This window comes from Cebus imitator, unplaced genomic scaffold (genome assembly GCF_001604975.1).
Source record: "Cebus imitator isolate Cc_AM_T3 unplaced genomic scaffold, Cebus_imitator-1.0 Scaffold421, whole genome shotgun sequence".
Classification (NCBI taxonomy): Eukaryota; Metazoa; Chordata; class Mammalia; order Primates; family Cebidae; genus Cebus; species Cebus imitator.
Genome location: NW_016107736.1, coordinates 413,244 through 420,499, shown reverse-complemented (window position 1 = coordinate 420,499; position 7,256 = coordinate 413,244).

Below are 7,256 nucleotides of genomic sequence, written 5' to 3'. Positions count from 1 at the left end.
TGTGGTGTTGCCTAGGTCCCTGGGATGGCTGGAAGATCCAAAGTAGTCTCTTTCCTAGGACTGGCAATTGATGCTGGCTCCTGATTGGGAGATTGGCTGAGGATGTTGGTTGAGGGTCTCAGTTTTCTTCCATGTGAGCCTCTCTATAGGGCTTCATGGGTTTTATCACAGTGTGGTGGCTGGGCTTCAAGAAGAAGCATTCCAAACAGAAAGGCAGAAACCAAAGGTCTCTTAAGGTTCAACCTTGGAGGATACAATGTCACTTACACCACATTCTGCTGGTCAAACACATCACAGGGCCAGTTCAAATTTACCTCTCAATGGGATGAATGGCAAACGCACATTGTAAAAGAGCATGTGGGATGCTTCATCCAGCTTTATTCTACCACAATCCTGAAATTTGCTTTTTACTTTCCCTTTTGCTGCTTTCCTTCTCATTTTCTCCATATATTGGATTTTTAATCAGATCATGTAGATGAACCAGATTAGAATATATTAAGTGCACAAGATGTTCTACTTTTAATTTACAAACTATGTCAGTGTAGATCAATCATGGGGAATGCGACCAGGCAATATGTATCTGAGGATTTTAAGGAGCTCAAGGGAGAAATTGTGGTGTTCTTTGTTAAAATGTGTAGTCTGTGATTATAGAAGAACAAGAAAAAAATCTGGCTGTGCGCAGTGGCTCACGCCTGTAATCTCAGCACTTTGGGAGACCAAGGCAGGTATATGGCTTGAGCCCAGGGGTTCAATACCAGCCTGAGCAACATAGTGAGACTCTGTCTCTGCAATTTATTTTTAAGTTAACTGGTCATGTTGGCATACACTTGTGGCCCCAGCTACTTGGGAAGCTGAGGCAGCAGGATCACTTGCACCTAGGAGGATGAGGCTGCAGTGAGCCATGACTGTGTTACTGCACTCCAGTCTGGGAGACAGAGCAAGATCCTGTCCTTTTTGAGACAGGATCTTGTCTCAAAAAATGGAAATCTGTATTTTGAGACCCAGCAGGCAGTGAATAAATATTTATTTTATGTATATATATGCTTACTACAAACCGAGCACTATTCTAAGTGCTTCACAAAAATTTAACTCATTTAATCTTCATAACAACTTTCTAGGTATAAAAACTATTATTATTTTCATTGCAGAGATGAGAAAACTGAGGCACAGAAAGGCTGAATGGCTTGCCCATGGTTGTACAGCTAGGGAACAGGAGCACCAAGATTTGAGCCCAGACAGTCTAGCTTGAGAGTCTGTCGCGTTCTTAACCGTTATATTAAACATTATGTTAAGCTGAAATTTCTGAAGTCTTCATCATTAAAACCTTCTAATGACTCTTCCAAACAGAAGGATTTTGTGTTTTCTTTTCCCCCATTAAATTTGAACTTCTGCAAGCTATTTTGATGAGAGAGGCACTATTAGCTGGTAGCATGTTCAGAAAAACTGCTGCAAGTTACCTTGCCTCCCAGAGCAAAATTTCCTAGGTACCATTGCTAAATAAATGGAGGTGGGGCCCCAGAGCATCAAAGCCTACCCCCTGCCTACTCCACACCCCACAATGTTGCCTGAATGCATCTTCAGCCCACGCATTCCGTTTTGTGTCTGCAGGCTGGGTCAAGGAGGTTGACAGTTTTCATTCTTTCCAAGGTAGTCATTAAGGACATAAATTTTTATTTCTCTCAATTAAATTGTTGATTCCATTCTATAAAAGCTAAAATGCAGTCTCCAAGGGTGGGACAAAGTAGGCAGCTTGCCAGGCATCTGACTTTCTATCTAATTTAGATAGAAAGGGGTTGAGAGAACCCAGTGCATGATTTAGCCTTATATCTTTCCATGCACCAGAAACTACCACTTCATAGAAAAGTAATAAAAAGCCAGAATGCACCTTGCTCCTTGATATAGGATTATGCCTAGTGGAAAAATAAAAGAATGACTTATAGAGCAAGGTGCCAGGACTAGGCCAGCCCAGTTCAGGCCTAATAAGGATTTACTTTGATTCAGTTTGTTCTGTCGGGGAGTTGATCATTTAATGAACAAGAAACTGTCACTCTTGGGTATGTTCTGCTTCACTGCCTTTCTCACCCAGTTCCCTCCCACCATCCAGAGCAGCCTGACCCCTATCTACTTGTCTGTCTCCTTGGAAATTCCCAACATGGAAGGGGCATTGTTCAGCCAAGACAGATGAAGAAAGGACATAAGGGAGAGGGCACCTGCCTGTCATTGCCTTTGGGAGGAGCGGGAGGAGGGAGTCTTTTAATTTCCCGTTACAGCTTTTCAGTATTCTCCTTCCCACTGCTGGAAGTACTGAGCTTTGGTTCCACTAATACCCCTTCTATGCTCTGGGGGGATGATTTGAGAAAGGGCTGCAATAACTGTCTGGTTTTCCTTTTCTTAATCCCATGGGGCCTAACCCTCAAATTTGAACCTTGAAGAAAAACAAATCCTAAATATAACCAGCCGACCTTCATAAACTAGTTTCCTTTCCTTCACTCCCTCCTCTGTTTGTGTCTATTAGAGAGATAGTACTGCATAGGGGTTACTGTCTATACCTTGGGGAATATTGATGTTACTTAACTATCTGAATCTCGACTGCCTCATCCATATAATGTGGAAAAGAATAAAACCTATGTCCATAGTATTTTTGTGAGAATTAAAAACATATAAAACATTCAGAAAAATATCCAGCACAAAGTTAAGTGCTATGTAAGTGTTAGCTATTATTATTTCATGAGGAAGGAAGGGGTGGATGAAGATGAAAGCAAACAGATGCTGTAGAATTTCAGAATTCTGAAGATGAAAGCTGATCTAGAGATCAGCTGGTTTATGCCACTCATTTCACAGATAAGGAAACTGAGGCCCAGACAGAGGAAATGCTGGATTCCCATATTAAAACTCTTTCTATAATGTTACACCTCAGCTAATTTTATGCCTAAGGTGGTCTAACTCTGGTTTATTTATTCCTCCAGCCAACACTTAGTAAAGGATCGTCATAATGCATAACCCCAGGAAGTTGTGCAATATAGTGGCTCTTCGTCTAGGTGGTGAAATACTGTGTCCGACAGACTCCAGGTTGGCCTTCATAATCCCTATTCCTGGTGCTCACACCCTTATGTGATTTCTTCCCCTTGAGTGTTCGTAGGACCTGTGACTACTTCTAACTAATAGGAAACTGCAATTGTTGGGCATGCTGGCATGTGCCTATAGTCCCTGCTACTTGGGAGGCTGAGGCAGGAGGATCACTTAAGGTCAGGAGTTTGAGACCAGCCTGGGCAACATGGGAAAACTCCATCTTGGCTAAAGAAAATAAAAAAATTAGCCAGGCATGGTGGGTCATACCTGTAGTCCCAGCTACTCAGGAGGCTAAGGTGGGAGAATTGCTCGAGCCTGAGAGGTCGAGTCTGCAATGAGCTGAGATTGTACCACTGCACTCCAGCCTGGGTGACAGAATGAGACTGTGTCAAAACAAAACAAAACAAAACAAACAAGCAAAAACAAAGACTGTAATTCCCATCTTGCTAAGAGTGACACTTTCTCGCTTGCTGGCCTTGATGAAGCAGGCTGCCACATGTAGAAGAAGCTGAGGATGGCCTCCAACAATGACCAGCAACAGACTGAGGCTCTCAATCTGGCACCCTACAAGGAACTGAATCCTGTCAACAACTACATAAGCTTGGAAATAGATCCTTTCTGTCAAACCTCAGAAAAGGCATCAGCCCCAGCTGACACCTTGACTGCCTTGAACGGCTCTTGTAAGACCTTTAGCAGAGGCCCTGCTAAAGTGTGCCCAGACTTCTGACCCACAGAAACTGCAACATACTAGGTGAAGGGATCTAAGGAAGGGAGGTGGTATAGAACAGAGTTGTGGTATAGAAACATTTATCTGGGCTGATTAGGAGAAAAAATTCAGAGGGGATGAGACTGGTAACAGGAAGATCAATTAGGAAACTATTGTAGTGGTTCAGAAGCCTGAGAGAGATAGCTGAGCTGGGGTAGTCGAAATAGGAATGGATGCCATAAATGATTAAGCAGATATATCATGCTCTTCTTGTTTACAACAACAACAAACAAAAGCAAAACACCACGGGATAAACAGATCCTTTTGGCTACCTATACATACCCTTATCAGATAATAAGGCTACTTGATCACTTGGAGTTAAAGCATATGGTGGTCCCCCAGCTCTCCCTGTAATCCAGTGAAAAACTTACCACTGTGGCTGTTTTCTTTCTGGTATGTAATTTCAAAGAAGCATTTCAAGATATTCATTTGTCCATAATAGTGCTCAGGATGGCTTTGCCCAGAGAGCCAGAGTAATTATTTATTTATGAAAATTTTAAAAAGCAACCCAAGGTAAATGATTTGTTATGACAGCACTGGAGTCAGGGACAATATACTATACTTACAACTCAGTCACACCTTCAGGCCAAGAATTCCAGTAGGAAAGGTATGAATCCCCTGCTACCAAATTGTTCAGTAAGCAAATCTTCCTGTCCCACAGGGCCCCAACAGGGCTGCAGATTGGTGTTTCTTCACCCATCAAAGCTGGAGCTTTGTGATAGCCTGGCTTGTTAGCACACTGCTGCAGATGAAGTCTAGCACCGCAACAGAACAAAAATTGCCAAGTTTATGAAGTTTTTCTTCTGTGTACTTTCTATCTACCATCCTCTCTATCACCTCCACTTTCTTTATGCACATCCCTACTTTGTCTTTTTTCATCAGTCTGAAACTCAGCATTCTTATGCTATTCCAAATCATGCTACTAGGCAGAGAGATGTACATTATCTCACTTTCTACATCTATATGTGATGATGTTAATCTATACATGATGCACCTATATTATGTACAGATTAACTCATATTAAGGTGCCTAGGACTTTATGTTTGCTCCTTGCCATGTGAAAAACAGCTAAATATCAGGTTGAAGACTTAATTATAAATTAGCTGATATGTGGTCATTTCAAAATGTAGACATATATTAAAACATCACTTTGTACAATGTAGATATATTCCATTTTTATTTGTCAATCATTCCACAATAAAGCTGGGGGGAAAAGAGTAGCAGATCTCCAGAGAACGTTGAATCCTCAATCACAGCAAGACTTGTTCACTAAGCTCAGGACCCTGGTTAGGAAGGAATGGGACGCTGAGACTTCAGCTGGTAAATTTGGGTTGATGCACTCAAAAATCTCTATTCTCCAATTCCTCTAAATCCCCTAGGCCTGGAGAAATGTCCCACTCCTCCCTGAGAAAAACTAGTATACCTCCTCCCTTGCTTGCAGACAATGAAAAGACCTTTGTTTTATAAGACAGCATGCATTACTGAAACAACTCTTTAACCCCCAGAAAAAAATGATAAATTAAAATACTCTGGATGACTGACAGGGATCAGTGTCACCGTTAGACACCTAAATGATGTAGGGGTTGTTGGTCTGATCATATTCCCATTTAATTCACCAGACTGAACACTACAAAAAAAGCTGATGGATCCTGAAGAATGACAATAGAATAATCTAAATAATACCCCTAATTGTTCCTGCTGTGCCAGATTTAGTATCTTTTCTAGAGTGAATTAACATAGCCTTAGGTTGATGGTCCGTGGTCACTGAGATTAGAAAAATACCGCTTTTCTTTTCCACCCCAGTCAGAAAAGATTACCAGAGGCCATTCATATTCACATGTAACTGACAAGACAATAGCATTGTTTTTTGTTTTGTTTTGTTTTGTTTTTGTGATGGAGTCTCACTCTGCCACCCAGGTTGGAGTGCAGTGGCATGATCCAGCTCGCTGCAACCTCTGCCTCTCAGGTTCAAGTGATTCTCCTGCTTCAGCCTCCTGAGTAGCTGGGATTACAGGCGTGTGCCACCACGCCCAGCTAATTTTTTTTTTTTTACTAAATACGGGGTTTCACCATGTTGGCCAGGCTGGTCTTGAACTCCTGATCTCAAGTGATCTACCTGCCTGTGTCTCCCAAAGTGCTGGGATTACAGGCATGAGCAACGGCACACAGCCAATAGCATACATTAATGATCGTGTTCCAAGGCTGTATTAACTTTCCAGGCCTCTATCTCAACATAGTCCAAAGGGATCTGGACATACCTCAAAACTTCACATGGGTAGGCTACAGTGATGATATCATGCTAATTGGACCAGATAATGAAGAAATAGTAAGTGCATTGGAGACCTTGGTGAAACACAAACATATCCAAAGGGTAGGAGAAAAACACAATGAAGGCTCAGAGAACATGCCACATCAGTGAAGTTTCTAGATATTTAGTGGTTTGTAGCATGCTAGGATATCCTCTCTAAATTGAGGTACCTCCTGCCACCAGGAAGGAAGCACGATACCTGGGCAGCCTGTCTCTCTGTAATGGGTACAATGGGGGCTGGGTCAGTGATTGTTCCATTTCTCACCAAAGTTCCTTTATGCTTCCTAAATTTAAAGGGTAAGAGAAGAGGAAAGGATAAGAGAGGGAAAGGGAAAGCAGAGAAGAAAACGGGGAAGAGAGGAGATGACAGAGCAATGGGGATAATAGAAAAAGACAGAAAGTAGAGATAGGGAGAGAAAAAAAGGAAAGCAAAAGAGGATGAAAGGAGATAAACTAAAAGAGGTGAGAAACATGGATAAAGAACAATTAGGCTAGGCACAGTGGCTCACACCTGTAACGTCAGTCCTTCAGGACGTCAAGGCTGGAGGATTGATTGAAGCAGGCGTTTGAGACCAGCCTAGGCAACATAGTGAGACCCCACTCTACACAAAATAGAAAAGAGAGAAAAATTATATGGAAGAGAAAAATAAAGGAGAAAAACAACAAAGAGAAACAGGAGACAGTGGGGATATTGAAGAAAAGGAGCACAAACAGAAGGAGGCAAGCAATTTCTGATTTCCTAAAATGAAATTAAAGATTGGAGTGAAAGAGTAAAACTATTTCAAATCATTTTAAAAAACTAATATGGGTTAGACACAGTGGCTCATTCCTGTAGTCCCAGCACATTGGGAGATGGAGGCAGGAGGATCACTTGAAGATAGGGATTCAAGACCAGCCTGGGCAACATAGGTTGGTATATGAGCTCCTATGTATGAGACTCTACCTCTACAAAAAACATTTTAAAAAATTAGCTGGATGTGGTGGTACACATCTGTAGTCCTAGCTACTCCAGAGGCTGGGGTGAGAGGATCTCTTGAGTGTAGGAATTCAAGGCTGTAGTTAGCTATGATCACACCACTGCACTCCAGGATGGGTGACAGAGCAAGACCCTGT